This window comes from Pinus tabuliformis, chromosome 9, assembly GCF_031772625.1.
Source record: "Pinus tabuliformis cultivar Carrire ecotype Pingquan chromosome 9, CPIR1, whole genome shotgun sequence".
Lineage (NCBI taxonomy): Eukaryota > Viridiplantae > Streptophyta > Pinopsida > Pinales > Pinaceae > Pinus > Pinus tabuliformis.
This window is the reverse complement of record NC_142307.1, coordinates 352,931,810-352,946,909: the sequence shown is the minus strand read 5'-3', so window position 1 is coordinate 352,946,909 and position 15,100 is coordinate 352,931,810.

The window sequence follows — 15,100 nt, the reverse complement described above, 5'->3', positions numbered from 1 at the left end:
ATCAATCACTTGCAAGTGATGACCCTAATGATGCTGACCATAGCAAATTTTGCATCAGTGACCTGTTCCATCCATCTGTAGTATGTACAACTTGCGAAGATGGTTAAACAACCTATTATGAACATGGAAATTGAATTCTTTCCACGAAGTAGCATGAATTAGTAATTCATAAACATCTTGGAAAATAGTCTCTAAAAGATATTGTTCAATACCATCAGGGAAAATTTTAAGAACCCCCCCTAAATTTATAAATATAATAAATGGGCGAATCTCCATGGTATATAGGAAAAATGGAAGGCGATTTTATCAATAATATAATATGTATATATAATTTTTTGGCGAATCGCATGGCGAATATTTTACTCAATTATAAAATCTTGTAAGATCTTGGCGAGTCTTTCACTAAACAATAAAACTTTGTAAAGTCCTAGTAAATCTTAGCATAGGCTACATGCTGGTTTAATTCCCCCATTTAAATAGGCTACATTCCAGGTGAATACCATGGGTCAATACCATGTGCCATTTTGGTGAATACCATGGGTCAATACCATGTGCCATTTTGGTGAATACCATGGGTCAATACCATGTGCCATTTTTATTTTTATTAATTCTAATATTAGGGTTAATAATGGTTTTTTGCATGGTATTAATAACAATCTAGTCCATGGTATTTGTCCCGTAGTATTTTGGCCATAGGTTTCACCTAAATATAACCCATTTTTTGAGTGTTCGTAAATATAAGGTGACTTATGGAGTAAATATATATATATATATATATATATATATATATATATATATATATATATATATATATATATATATATATATATATATATATATATATATATATATATTATTTGTTTACCATACCTCTCGTTTATTTATATTTTTATTAATTTACCATACCTCTTTTACAAATATGGTATTTGGCCGATAGGATTCACTTAAATAAAACCTCTTTCTTGAGCCTTCATAAATAGAACGAGGGTTATGGACTAAATATAAAAAGAGATTTTATTTATTTACGGTACGTCTAGTTTATTTATATTTTTATTTATTTACCATACCATTTGAGTAAGTATAAAAAGACGTTTTATTTACTTACCATACCTCCACTTTACTTATATTTTTATTTGTTTACACCGTTACATGTATATAAGGTGACTTATGGAGTAAATATAAAAAATGTTTTATTTATTTACCATACCTCTCATTTATTTATATTTTTATTAATTTACCATACCTCTTTTATAAATATGGTATTTGGCCCATAGGATTCACTTAAATAAAACCTATTCTTGAAAATGGGCGAATGGATTCACTTAAATAAAACCTATTCTTGAAAATGGGCGAATGGAAGGTTGTAAGTCCTAATTTCAAGGGCTAAATTCACCTTTTTTACCCTCTCCCTTAAAATAAGGTGGTCTATTTGAGGTGATTTGTAAAAATGTACTATGATACAAAATATTCGCCCACTAAAAATTTAAAACCCCTTAATTTCGCCAAAGGGCGAACATTCGCCCCTAAAATTATCCTTGAATACCATTGACATGTATTAACAATCTATATTGAAAAATGATAGAGACAATCAAATAAATTTTTTCCATCAAACCAACTACCTGATTTGACATACTTTCCTGATTCCTGATTACTATGTGAACTTGCTGCAATAAACCCATCAAACTATAATATGAAAATTGCTACAACTTAGTTTGATTTTGAAAGTATTGAAATGGCTGTTGATTTGTTTGAATCACTGTTTCTTTATTCATTAAATGACGTTTCAATTAATTAGCACTTTCCCTGATGCATAAGTTTCCCTCAAATGTTTTGAATACTTTGACACTGCTTTAGAAAAGGCTTTGATATGAAAACAAAAGGGCTTCCTCTCCACTTGAAAAGAGGCTTCCAAACTATTCGAAATATGAAATGGTGACACAATACAAGAGAAATGTAACACCGACTTTCCCCAATACTGACCTGCATCCCTGTGACTGTTAAATTCCAAACTTGGACTAAATTGATTCATTCTCACATTAGGAAGAGGAGCTTTAGGCATCAATTGTAATTCATGTTGTATTCCCTACTTATGAGTAAGATGTTTGGTTTCTTTAAATAGAACTAGAAAAGTTTCCATCTCTTGGATCAAACTACCTTTAAGTTGAGTCTCATAACTTGAACAAATATCTTGTCAATTCTTATGTTGTTCCTTTACACACATGATTACAAATATTTTATTTGAACTTATTAATCGCTTCATCTAATTAGCATTAACCAAATTCAAGTGATTTTTGTTTTGATGTGCCTTGACAATAAATTCAACCCCATATTTCTTAAGGTGATATTTATGCTCTCTCCTGTAAAATATTGCATCACAATCATAAAGATAGGAAATTCCTAAGACAACTCAACATATGTCTACTGGAACCACATCTAATTCCACTCATCAATGTAATTAGCTGTAATGGAAATTCTTAATCGAAACTGTTTGGTGACTTTTATCTGAGTTGATTTATTTAGCCATCCTAACGGGTAAGGTCTTGGATGATTTTGTGTTTCCAAACCCAACTTCTTAACTAAATATTTAGATATTAGATTGGCTTGTGATCCATTATCAAAAATTGTATCTATCTTTTTGTGCTTAGAAGTTATCCTCATGTTAAATAATTCAACTCTTTTATCATCATTTGAATGATTTATGTTTTATGAAGATACAATAGTATTCAAACTTGAACCAGTGTCAGAAGTTTTACCTGTCATAACCATGGTAGTTATCCTCCTTTCATCACCTGAATCTGAACCTAGATCTTGCTGGATTGCTGCAATTGCCTTCTTTTCATCCTTCTCCTTAAGGAACTTTTTTGGCTTAAGTTATATATGAAGTTTCCAACACTTAGATTCATCATGAACAATTCTCTGGCAATGAAAATAAGTAGGTATTTCCTTCTGATCTATCGCTGATTTCTTTCTCTTCAAATTGTTCTTCCCTTTACTGTCATTGGAATATTTGATTTCCAAATCTTTGGATGATTGTGATGAAAACTTGAATGGTCCGCCACCTGATTCAATATGTATGGCTTGAACACACACTTCATCAAAATCATCAGGATTAAACATCAATAATGTATGCTGCAAATATGAATGTAAACTGTCGATGCATTTTAATAAAGTTTCATGTGTATCCAATGAAATACCAAGCACCAATTCTTTCTTTGTGAACTCTTGAGTAAACTACTGAACACTCTACCCTTTACCTTGCCTCAAATCTTGCCAATCAATAATAACTTTCTACATGTATCCCAAAGGATAGAATTTTTTCCTAAGAGATTTTAAAAACTTAGACCATGAAGAGATGACTTTACCTTTCTGCTTTACATCTATCTGAGTTTTACTTTCCCACCAGATTAAAGTTGTTCCCCCCATTCTAAGTGTAGCTAACTGAATTTTTGTTTTATCATCAGAAATGTTTTGAATATGATAATACACTTCTAATTGCTTAATCGAGTTATCTAAATTTTCGGGATTCATTTCACCATCATAGATAGGTAACTCCAATTTTAGATCAAGTTTTAAAAGATATGTTTTCTTAGGTTTCTTTTATGTTTTAGATTCTACACTAGAAGAAGAAGAATAAGAAGATGATGATAGAGATGATGGAGGTGAAGGTGGTTTATCAACCTTTCCTTTACCTTTGTCCTTATTTAATGTCGTTGAAGAAGAAGTTGCATCTGTCTCCTTCTTGTCTTCGTAGAGTTCTCCCAACATCTGCTGCATAGTCAAGAATGCTTGCTGAAACTGTTCATCACTCATCTTAGTTTCAATATTTTCACCTGCATCAGATCTTGTCATGGTCGACTTATGAACTACTCTTCACTTTCCAATCTCTGGATCAATCTGCTCAAGGTTTCCTTCTCCACATTGCGACTTTGACCTGCTTAACTTTCAATGGAAAATTATACAAACGCAACCTACTATGATACCAAATTATATGATTTGAAATGATCATATGTTAAAACTGAAATAGAATTGATTATGCCATTAATGAATAGAATGTTAACTAAAAGTGATGAAATAGTGAGAAATGATTGAGAAGAAGACTTTACGATAGAGGATGAAACATAAGCAAGATACAAAAAAAAGTGAAAACATAAAAAACACAATGATACCAGACAATAAAATTCATTACAGGGTTCGTCCCTGATGGACTACACTCTAGGTTCGCTATCAAGATGGGCAACCACTTTATTAGGATTGAAACCGAAGAACTCGATTACACAATAATTAGACCAATTTGGATGTGCACACACACACTTCTGGTCACTAGCTTCAGAAATATCTCCAAACCAGATTTCCAACGCATGTCTCGGTTTCCAATTCCGACTCCCGATGCCCTTGTTACACTGAAAACAAAATCGTCTATATCCTCCAAAATCTGCACTCTAAAACTCAAGATCACCAATGTCCTCCTCATGAATAAAAAAGGTGCATTTAAAGGTTTGCAGATACATTTGAGGGATTCTTAGCCAATATTTTCATGTATGCAGCATGATGGTCTCATTCAAATCACTAGGGAACACCTTAGTGCCTAGTCACATGGTCATCGCATTAGTTTTTAATGCTAAAACACAACAAAACCCAAAAGTAAACTTTATATTAAACCAAACTGTTGGTGGCTTGTTGATTGGGTGGAGGAGGCTGACTGCTCGCATGTGAATAGGTGGTTCGACTATGGTCTTGTCACAAGTCGCCACCTTGCAAGTCAATCCTGACGGTTGTGGTCTGCCATGTGAACAAATATAACTCCGATGCGGTTATCCAGACGATGATTTTGGTTTGCTGAATATCAGTGAGATGCTATGGTTACCCTCCACTCTATTCACATGCCTATACTGAGGTGGTTGTGGTTAGGTGGACTCCAGCTCGGTTAACTTCGCCATTTGTAATCATGACTGCTCGACTGCTCATATGAACTACTATCCCCACGCGGTTTCCAAGCCTGGTGGTTAACATAACCCTGACGGCTTACCTCAGTTTATTCACATGGTATGCGGTTAGATACTCCGATGCGGTTTTGACATGGTGATTAGGGATTGTTTATTTAATTTGTAATGTTTTTGTATTGTTTAACAAAGGCCAAGAGTTTGTAACATAGGTTTTTATGTGCTTTATGTTGTTTTATTTACATAGATTTTTAATGTAATATGTCTGATAGTTTTAGGAATTAAGTTTTAGGTAGTTAGTGTATGGTTAGGTTAGGGTTTTAGGGTTTTATTAACATAATGTCTTAGGTTTTACATTAGGTTTTTAAAATAACCCATTTACAACGTAATGTCACAAAGTGACATTAGCAACATCGCATGACGACAACCCATTGACAACAAAATCCTGCAAAGTGGACGACAACCACATGTCGACAACCATAGCTTGGTGGAACTGATGACAATGACATGTTGACAGCGAGGTACAAAACCATATCCTTCGAACACCATGAAAACCATAGAAATTACCTAAACAACCTGAACCATAAACAACACTGTCAAAGCTGACGACACTGGACTGATTGCTGATGACGACATTCACCATGTGTAACTGATTTGATGACACTGAGCCTGTGTAATTGATCTGACAAGATCCTCTTGGATCATTGACACTCTATTTTTCCATCTGCCTATGGATGATAAGATGTACTAAAAGCTAACTCTATACCCAAACCTGCAAATAACTCCTTCCAAAACTTGGAATATTTGTTGGATATGACCTTCTAAGGAACACCATGAAGTCTCACTATCTCCCTAATGAAGACCTGAGCTACTTGACTAGATGAATTAGTATACTTCATTGGAATGAAGTGAGCTACCTTGGTCAACCTGTCAACGACAACCATGATGGAATCATGTTGTCAAGATTTCTTCAACAAACTTGTAATGAAATCCATGAAAATGACCTCCCATTTCCATTATGGAATCAGAATCGACTACAATAAACCACCTGGTTGCTTACACTCTGCTTTTAAATTTTCATAATCCAAACAACTTGCGATGAACTAAACTACCTCTTTCTTCATATTTGGCTAGTAGTAAAACTTCTTCACTGTTTTCAAATTCTTCTAATATATCAAGTTACTTGAATACGGTTTAACATGAAATTCCCCCAAGATAAGCTTCTTTAGCTCATTGCTTTATGACACATATATCCTGTCCCTAAATCTCACCAAACCATATAATGTAAGATGATAATCCACATCCCGATAACATGTACCCTGTTGTTGTAACTTGTGCTTAAGATTTTGGTACCTATCATCTTGTTTTCCTACCTGCAATATCCGATTCTTTAAATATGTCGCATATGAACTCATAGATTCTATGCGATTTACTTGCACTCTTCTTCTAAGAGAATCTACAACCATGTTATCCTTTCCCTTGATGTACATGATCTCAAAGTTGAACTCACTAAGCATAGCCAACCATTTAGCTTTCTTGGAATTCAGATTAGGTTGGTCAAACAAGTACCTTAGTCCACTGTGATCACTCATCAACACAAACCTCCTTCCAAGAAGATGGTGCCTCCACATATTCAATGCATGAATGATTGCTTCCAACTCAAGATCATGATTCAAATAATTCTACTTGTTCTCATTTAGTTTCCTTGAATCACAACATACCACATGTCCCTTATTCTTTAAGACTCCCCCAATTCCTCTCTTGCAAGCATCTGTACACACCACAAACTCTTTGTCTGGATCTGCAATATTTAGAACTAGAGCATTTGTAAGCAACTGCTTCAACTGCTCAAAACTAGTTGCACATTCCTCTATCCATTCAATCTTCTTCACTTTCCTCTGAAAAGAGGTAATAGGATAGGAAATCCGTGAGAAGTTCCTTATGAACCTCATGTAATAAATTGCTAAGCCCATGAATGATATGACCACATCCACATTCCTAGGAGCTTCCCATTTCATGATAGCGTTGATCTTTTCTGGGTCCACTACTATGTCTTCCTTGGGAATAACATGTCCCAAGTAATGTACCCGTGTCTAAAGGAAACTGCACTTACTAAGATTAACATACAATTGATGCTCTCTCAATAGTCTTAACACTTCTACCAAGTGTTCTGCATGCACTTCCTCATTCTTATAATATATCAATATGTCATTAATGAATACTATCACACAAACTTCTCCAAATAAGGACACAACACACTTTTCGTCAAACATATGAAAGTATTTGGAGCATTAGTCAAACCAAAAGGAACCACAACAAACTCATAATGCCCATACCTAGTCCAAAAAACAGTCTTGTAAATGTCTTCTTCTTTGATGCATACATGATGATATCCTAATCTCAAATCATTCTTCGAGAACACTACTTCTCCCTTGAATTGATTAAACAAATCATCGATCTGAGGCAACAAATACCTGTTCTTGATCATCACCTTGTTCAACTACCTGTAATCAATTCACAAACTGAGATTACCATCCTCCTTCTTCATAAACAACATTGGTGCACCCCAAGGTGATACATGTCGCCTTATGTATCGCTTGTCAAGAATTTCCTTCAAATGCAGCTTCAATTCCATTATCTCTAGAGTTCTCATCCTTTAAGGTTCCTTTGATGTTGGTGTTGCTCCTAGTACCAACTCAATAGAGAAGTCCACTTCCTTATGAGGAGGAAACTTTGAAATATTTGCTGGAAAAATATCCTAAATTTAAAATGTTTGTGGAATAATTGTTGAGAGTTTTGTTTAAACCTAACATTTTAGACTTCTATGTGAGTCCATTTTCAGGGGAACACCCACAATGTTGAGAAGATTGGTGTGGATCAGGGCAAGGACAATGCAAGGATATATAATGATAGATGTGGGGGAATGTTCCTGAGTCAGCTGGTAGAATTTTAATTATGATTCTTAATATAATTTATTATGGTTATTTAAGAGATAAATTAATTAAATTAGGAGATAATTATTTATGTTAATATGATATGTGAATAATATTTCTTTTTAATTAATTAGTTATTAATAATTATTTATGATAATTATTATTATCTCTTATATCATAATAGAACCCTAAAAACTTATCTTTATAATATCTGTATAATAAATACTTATATCATAACTACTATGTTTTATGATTAAGTTAAAATAATTAATCTAAGTGAATATTCTTAATATAATTTATTAGGGTATTTAAGAGATAAATTTAATTAAATTAGGAGATAATTATTTTATGTTAATTTGGTATGTGAATAATATTTATTTTTAATTGATTATTTATTAATTCTATGATTTCTGATTAGAATAACATTTATATGTAATTATTTATGATATGGGTTGTAGTCAATAATAATTACTTATATCATAACTACTGTGTTTTTATCTTAATATTTTTATCAAAACTAATTTATAATAACTTTTTTATTTAATTTTTATTAATAATGTAAAATCCTTATGAGTTGAAATAATTAATTTGAGTGAATATGATAATTTTTTTTTATAAGTTGATGTTAAAAATATTAGATTAGTTGTTATGAGTGGTATGATTTATTAAGGATTTCTAGGTATTACTAATGATGAGGTCTTTATCACAGTTTATATTGTTCTTTCTCTTTTCAATTTCTATGGCCTCTTTAATTTTTCGTTTTAGGTAATGCTCTTCCATGATGAAAATTTTAGCTTCTTCCATACATATGTAGTGTGGGAAGGAGAAAGCATGTTCTACAAGAGCAGATTTTGATGTTTTGTTCCTAGATATGTCAGCAACATGCTCGTTAAGCCTAATGTTTAACGATCTATCGGTTTCACCAATGTATTGTTTTCCACAAGAGAAAGGGACCATGTATACCCCTTTTTGTAGTCTATGGTTTATAGGGTCTTGTTGAGGCCTCAAAAATGGATGCTTCAACACAGGTGGAAAACCACCCAGTCTAGACCTTAAGACAACTCCTTTTCTGTTTAGGTAGTGGCTATGACTAGATTGTATGGGACCAGTTTCCCAATGAAAGGTGATTGAACCCGAAACTAATTCCTGGGTGGATCAATTGCAAATTTTTTTTGTAGAACTTCCAATACTTGTAGTGTGTAATGCTTGTAGTGCAATAAAATAGATGGATTTGAAGTAATTAATTAAATGGAAAAATATATTTATTAATATACTCTATAACCTGGGATTTTTTTAACTTTTATCTAGATGCGATCTATAATGATTTTCCTTAGTAAATGACAATATAGATTGCTCAAACACTAATGGAAATGAAAATATTTTAAGATGATTAGTTTGATTGAATAGTTAATCAAAATAATGTGTAAACTCATATCGCATTTAGAATATCAAAGAAATTTTCTCAACATATATAAAAATATGAATGGGAGCATGATCAATAGTGAATACATGTAGCAATATTATTTAAATATCAAGTAATAAGCAATCTAAAAAGATAAATTTACTATTTACTTATGAACAAAATATAGGTATAATGATAAAAATACCAAATACACTTTTCTCAACTCATAAAAGAAATAACAATTGTTTATTCCTTCCCACTAAGATGATTCCAATAGTACAGTAATGCAACTTCTCAAATTTTTTTATGAAAATTCCTAAACAATGTTCCAGTCATTCCATTGAGAAAAGGATGAAAGTATAGTAGTGCGAGCTTTCGTAATCCTTCATAAAATTTAGGACCTTTATTTCATACAAAAAGTAAGATTAAATAACAGAAAACAACTGAATCTATTGTGCAAATCATTGAGGGCCTTTAAACAGATCCCTTCAACAATGCTTAAAGAAAAACAATATTTTGGTAGAAGTTTCTAAAAGTGATTTGCTCTCTTCATCAGCTTTTTTTGTTCCATCGAATTCTCTGGATGTTTGTCTGCCTCTTTGAATTGATATTCCACTTATCAACACATTGACTGTCCTGCTCCATCATGAACCTGAACACAGAAAACAAGAATCGATAAGATAAACATAAATGAGATGATAAGCTAATTTTATTTGAAATAATTCACATTTTGTAGGAAATAAGGAAAAACATAAAGCACAATAAATCCCGACACAGATCATGGAGAGGAATGCAGAGTGAGGAGGTGGATTTTACAGCTTATCACAATCGGAAATTAGAGTTTGGGGTAGATCATAAAATAATTACAATCGGATTAGAATCAGGGGTAGAACTCAGAAAAATCGCAATCGGATTAGACTGGGAGTATTCCAATTAAAATTTAAATTGGCCCTTCTTAAATCACATTGCAATCACAATTAGAATGGGTGGAAGAGGCAGAAAGCAATGATCCTTTTTTATTTGTGATAGCCGTGGATGTGGCGTATTTATGAGTTGGAGTGAATAATCCCATTGGATCTAGTCTAATCACTATTGCAATAGGCATGAGTCTTTGGAAATTGTGATAGCTCTCGACGTGGGTAATTTATGTAATGGATTTTATAATCCTGCCAGGTCCGGGTTTAATCGCAAATGGAAAATTGGCTGGGGTGAAGGATTTATTATAAGCCATGTCCCTTTGAAACTTGTGATTGCGGGATCCCGGGGTGATGTGGCAGTGATGTCACGAATGACTTCATGATGTGACGTGGTGAATGACATGGTAGGAGACGTGGATTTGATGTCACTGCCAATGTCATATCACAATTAGCGTTGGGTGTTGGGCTGTACAACAGGTATAAGTTTACTCTTGATTACACTGTATTTTTCCTCCTTTTTATGCATTTGTGCCCTGATGTAGTAAGATGTTGATAAAATTTCGATAAGAAATGAGTGAAATTTCTTTTGATACGATTTGACTAGCAAAACTAACTTTCGTTGTTTTATATGCAGAAATTGGCAAAGGGAACAACTGTTGCCCAAAATATTGAACATCAAATGCTAAACAGGGGAAAAGGAGCACGTCTTATGCAGATGAATCAAGGAATGAATCAAGAGGATCAGCGCAAGTTGGAATTTTTCCTGATAATAACATTTAGTTGTGAATTCCTCAGGATCTCCTGATCCCGAGGAATCACATTTATCTCTTTTACTTCGTGATTATAAAGGGGAACTTCTTTCCTTTTTTAAAAGAGGAGGGGGGTTGTAATTTTAATATACAGAGCATGATTTTGAAGAACATAGCACATTGTAATGACATTTGAATTTGATGATTAATACATAATTTGAGTTGTTTTTCACTCGTGATATTTTTAAGTAGTTAAGCAGTATTCGGGCCTAAGCATCAGAAAGGTTGGCCCTGTCTTCTTACCCGAGCCCTTTTAAAGAACAAGCTTGCAGCTTCTTGTCCTTTGATGGTCTTCTTACAAGCAGGTGGCTTGGGCCAAGTCATTGGTGGATTTCACTGTTGTTCCCTATGTTATAATTTTACTTTTCCTTTACTACAAGTTTAATTATTCTACTTTGTTGTTCCCTGTGTTATACTTTTACTTTTCCTTTACTGCAAGATTAATTATTCTTCTTTACAGTTTTATAGTCGATTTACTTTCATTGGTGTGGATTTCATGTATTTATTTCATTACTTCTTAATTCTGTCAATTGATTTCATATATTTATGTGTGGATTGAATTGATCATTAGATGTGAATTATTTCTTGTTCATTAAGAGATAGAGTGTTATTGATTAGATTGGATGCTTTATTTATATGTAGTAGTTTAGATTCAGCTGGAAGAGCTTTGTTATTGTTACAGTGCACTGGATTTATGTGATTGCAATTAGAATATCTTGATTAATATTGAGTCTTGGTTTTGATTAAGGTTGAGTTTTGATGCTTAGATAGATTATTCTGCTTGAAGTTACAAGCTTGAGATTTATGATTCGATCCATTTACTCTTGTATTGAATTTAATAAATTATCTTAAATCATTACTTTCCATAGATATAGCATTTTCACATATTATGTACACTCTTGGAACATAAAGACGTACCCAGGTTGAGGATTAATGTGAGACAATTAGGAGTTTTTAGAGACACCTTATAGGACCCAACATTTTGGCGCCGTTTCTGGGGAGAGTATCGCCATTTCACAGAGGGTGATGTATGTTTGATAGTTGCTACTGGGAAAGAATTGGGTATTAAAAATGGAAGGTAAGAACCTGCGTACGAGTAAGTAAAGTGCTTGCTCCCTCGCTTGCTTTTCAGCACAATTGGGTAGGAATTGAAGTAGAAAAAATAATTTGATGTTTATTTGCAGTGAAAGAATTGGGTCTTAAAAATGAAAGGTAAGAACTTGCGTAAGAGTAAGTAAAGTGCTTGCTCCCTTGCCTACTTTTCAACAAAATTACATAGGAATTCAAGTAGAAATGAATTTTTTTATTTTTGTATGAATGACTAAGATGAAAAGAGCAGAAAAAGATATAATTCCTCCATCCAAATCTAAAAAATCCAAGGGATCGGTGCCCTTTGGACGATCAAACTTCACTGACGAGATCATAAGAAAAGTTGAGTCTCAGTCATCAGTAGGACCCCGAATCGTTTCCACATGAAATCTTACTGTAACCCTTTAGGCTGCAGGATCAACATCTGCAACTAAAGTTGAGATTCACATCAGGACTAAAGGGTCTGAACAGCGTTTTGAGAACACTGAAAATTTGCAGTTTAGCCCTCTACAAGAAGGGAATTCTTTCAATCTCCGTGAAGGAGAAGGAGAAACAGATAGTATTGAAAGGACTAAATCATCAAAACCCAAATATCCTCAAAAAGTGGTTGAACAGAGGACCCCCAATATTCTAGACCAAGGAAGTGCTGTTAAAATCATTTTACAAGTCTCTTCTAGCCCCCGCAGGAACAAATCTCCAGCTCCGGAAATCCCTGAAGAGTATTGGCATATTTTTGACCAAATGGCCAATAATCAACGACAACCTCAAACCTCTACATTACAATACCCTATTGTTGACACAACTATCAATGCTCCCATGAAATCTATTCCATTATAGAATATTCCTACCTTTCATGGGCTAACTTCAGAGGATCCCGATGCATTCCTTTTTGAATTCGATGTTTTATGTAGGGGTTATTATTACACTACCGACCCCCAGAAATTGAAGCTGTTTCCCTCTACTCTGAAGGGAGCAACTCTGCATTGGTTTATGGGGCTTGGTGGAGGTACCATTAATGACTGGGAACAAATGAAAACAACCTTTCTAAAAAAATACCAAGATTTTTGCCGAAGTAGAGAACTGAAGGATGAAATCTTTCAAATGGTAGCTAAGACTAATGAGACTTTTGAAGAATATGTAGAATGTTTTCAATATAATCCGCAAAGATCTCCTTATGCAAATCTACCCCCTGAACTTCTTAAAACCACGATGATTACAGGTATGAAAGACCAATGGGTAGAAACATTAAACTTAATGGGGAAACGGGATATTTATCAAGAGGATTATGACAATATCGTACAATTGTGTATCAGGTGTTCCAGAGGCAGTATAAGGCTGAAACCAACCAGGCACGATGCGATCACTAGAGATAATAGAACCTTAGAAGGAAGCATTACACGAGTTGAAATTGGCAATTTACTAGAAGATTTCTATATTGATATCTTGGGGACCTTGACAACACAACTGGATATCATGCAAGCCAAACAGAAACAAGCTGAAGAAAAACAGAAAATGGCTATTTTATGTCCATGTTGTAGAAATAAACACCACCATAGAGAATGCCCACTAGATATGATACGAACATGCGCCATTTGCACTAAGGATCTGTAGGAATTTACAGGGTAAGTTCCTCAGAAAGAACACCAAAAGGACACCGCTCACAACCAGATCACAGATCAATACACCAGTATTTTTGACGTGGTTAAAACCCTCAAAGAGGGAAACAGTCCACGGCCTGTGCCAACGTGGCTACTACAGGCAATTTATTAATCAAAGAATGAAAATTTACATAAGCTTCTCTCATGCACGGATTACCCGAACAATGACCCTCCATGCGCTTTAAATAGAACTCATGGACCAATCGGGTGTCAAGCCACGGATCAAGTGTCGGTAATACCGAGGAGAGAGTGAACTGTCGGATCACTACATATCATGACCGTCAGATTGTAAGTTACAAAATGTGCAACGGTAAAGAAACACACTTTACCTAACTCTATACCTAACTCTATACTAGACCAAGTTGAACTTAACTATTTCCTATGTGTCGGAATATCCTAACATCCCCCCTTAAGAACAACTTGGGATAGGATTGAAGTATTTACAAATATGATAGGAGAAGGAAGGAGGCACTAGAGCCTATCCCACCTTAGTGACAACTTCCTGAACTCCAAGCATATATCGAAGTTTAGTGAACTTCGCCTCTGTGAGAGCCTTTGTGAAGATGTCTGCAACCTGATCATCTGTTGAACAATATTGCACTTCAAGAACATGGTCATGAATGAGCTTTCTGATGAAGTGCATGTGTATTTCAATGTGTTTGCTATGCTGATGCTGGACTGGATCTTTGCATAGCTGAATGGCACTTTGATTATCACACCAAAGTGTGGTTGGATGCTGCTGCTCAAAGCCAAACTCTGATAGGATCTGACAAAGCCACAAGGCTTCTTTACTAGCTTCCACGGCACCACGATACTCTGCTTCTGCTGACGAAAGAGAAATGGCAGCCTGTTTCTTACAAGCCCATGTAATAGGTCCTGAACCAAGAGTGAAGACATAACCAGCAGTAGACTTCCGATCATCAGGGTCACCAGCCCAATCAGAATCAGTGAAACCAACTAATAGAGGAGCTGCTTTGGCACTGTAATGAATCCCAAACTGTACTGTACCTCGAACATAACGAAGTATTCTTTTGGCTGCTTTCCAATGACTTTCACGGGGGTTTTGCATAAAACGAGCAACAAGGCCAACAACAAAGGAAAGGTCAGGACGAGTATGGGTTAAATACAAGAGTTTTCCTACAAGTTGATGGTATAAGGTAGCATCAACTTTAGGAGAAGTACAAGAGATTGAAAGTTTGACTCCAGACTGAAAGGGAGAAGGGGCTGGCTTACAGTCTTCCATGTGAAAATGACGAAGAATATCACAAGCATACTTGGACTGGGAAAGGGAAATACCCTCCTTGGATTGCAAGACTTGAAGACAGAGAAAATAGTGTAAGTGTCCTAAGTCT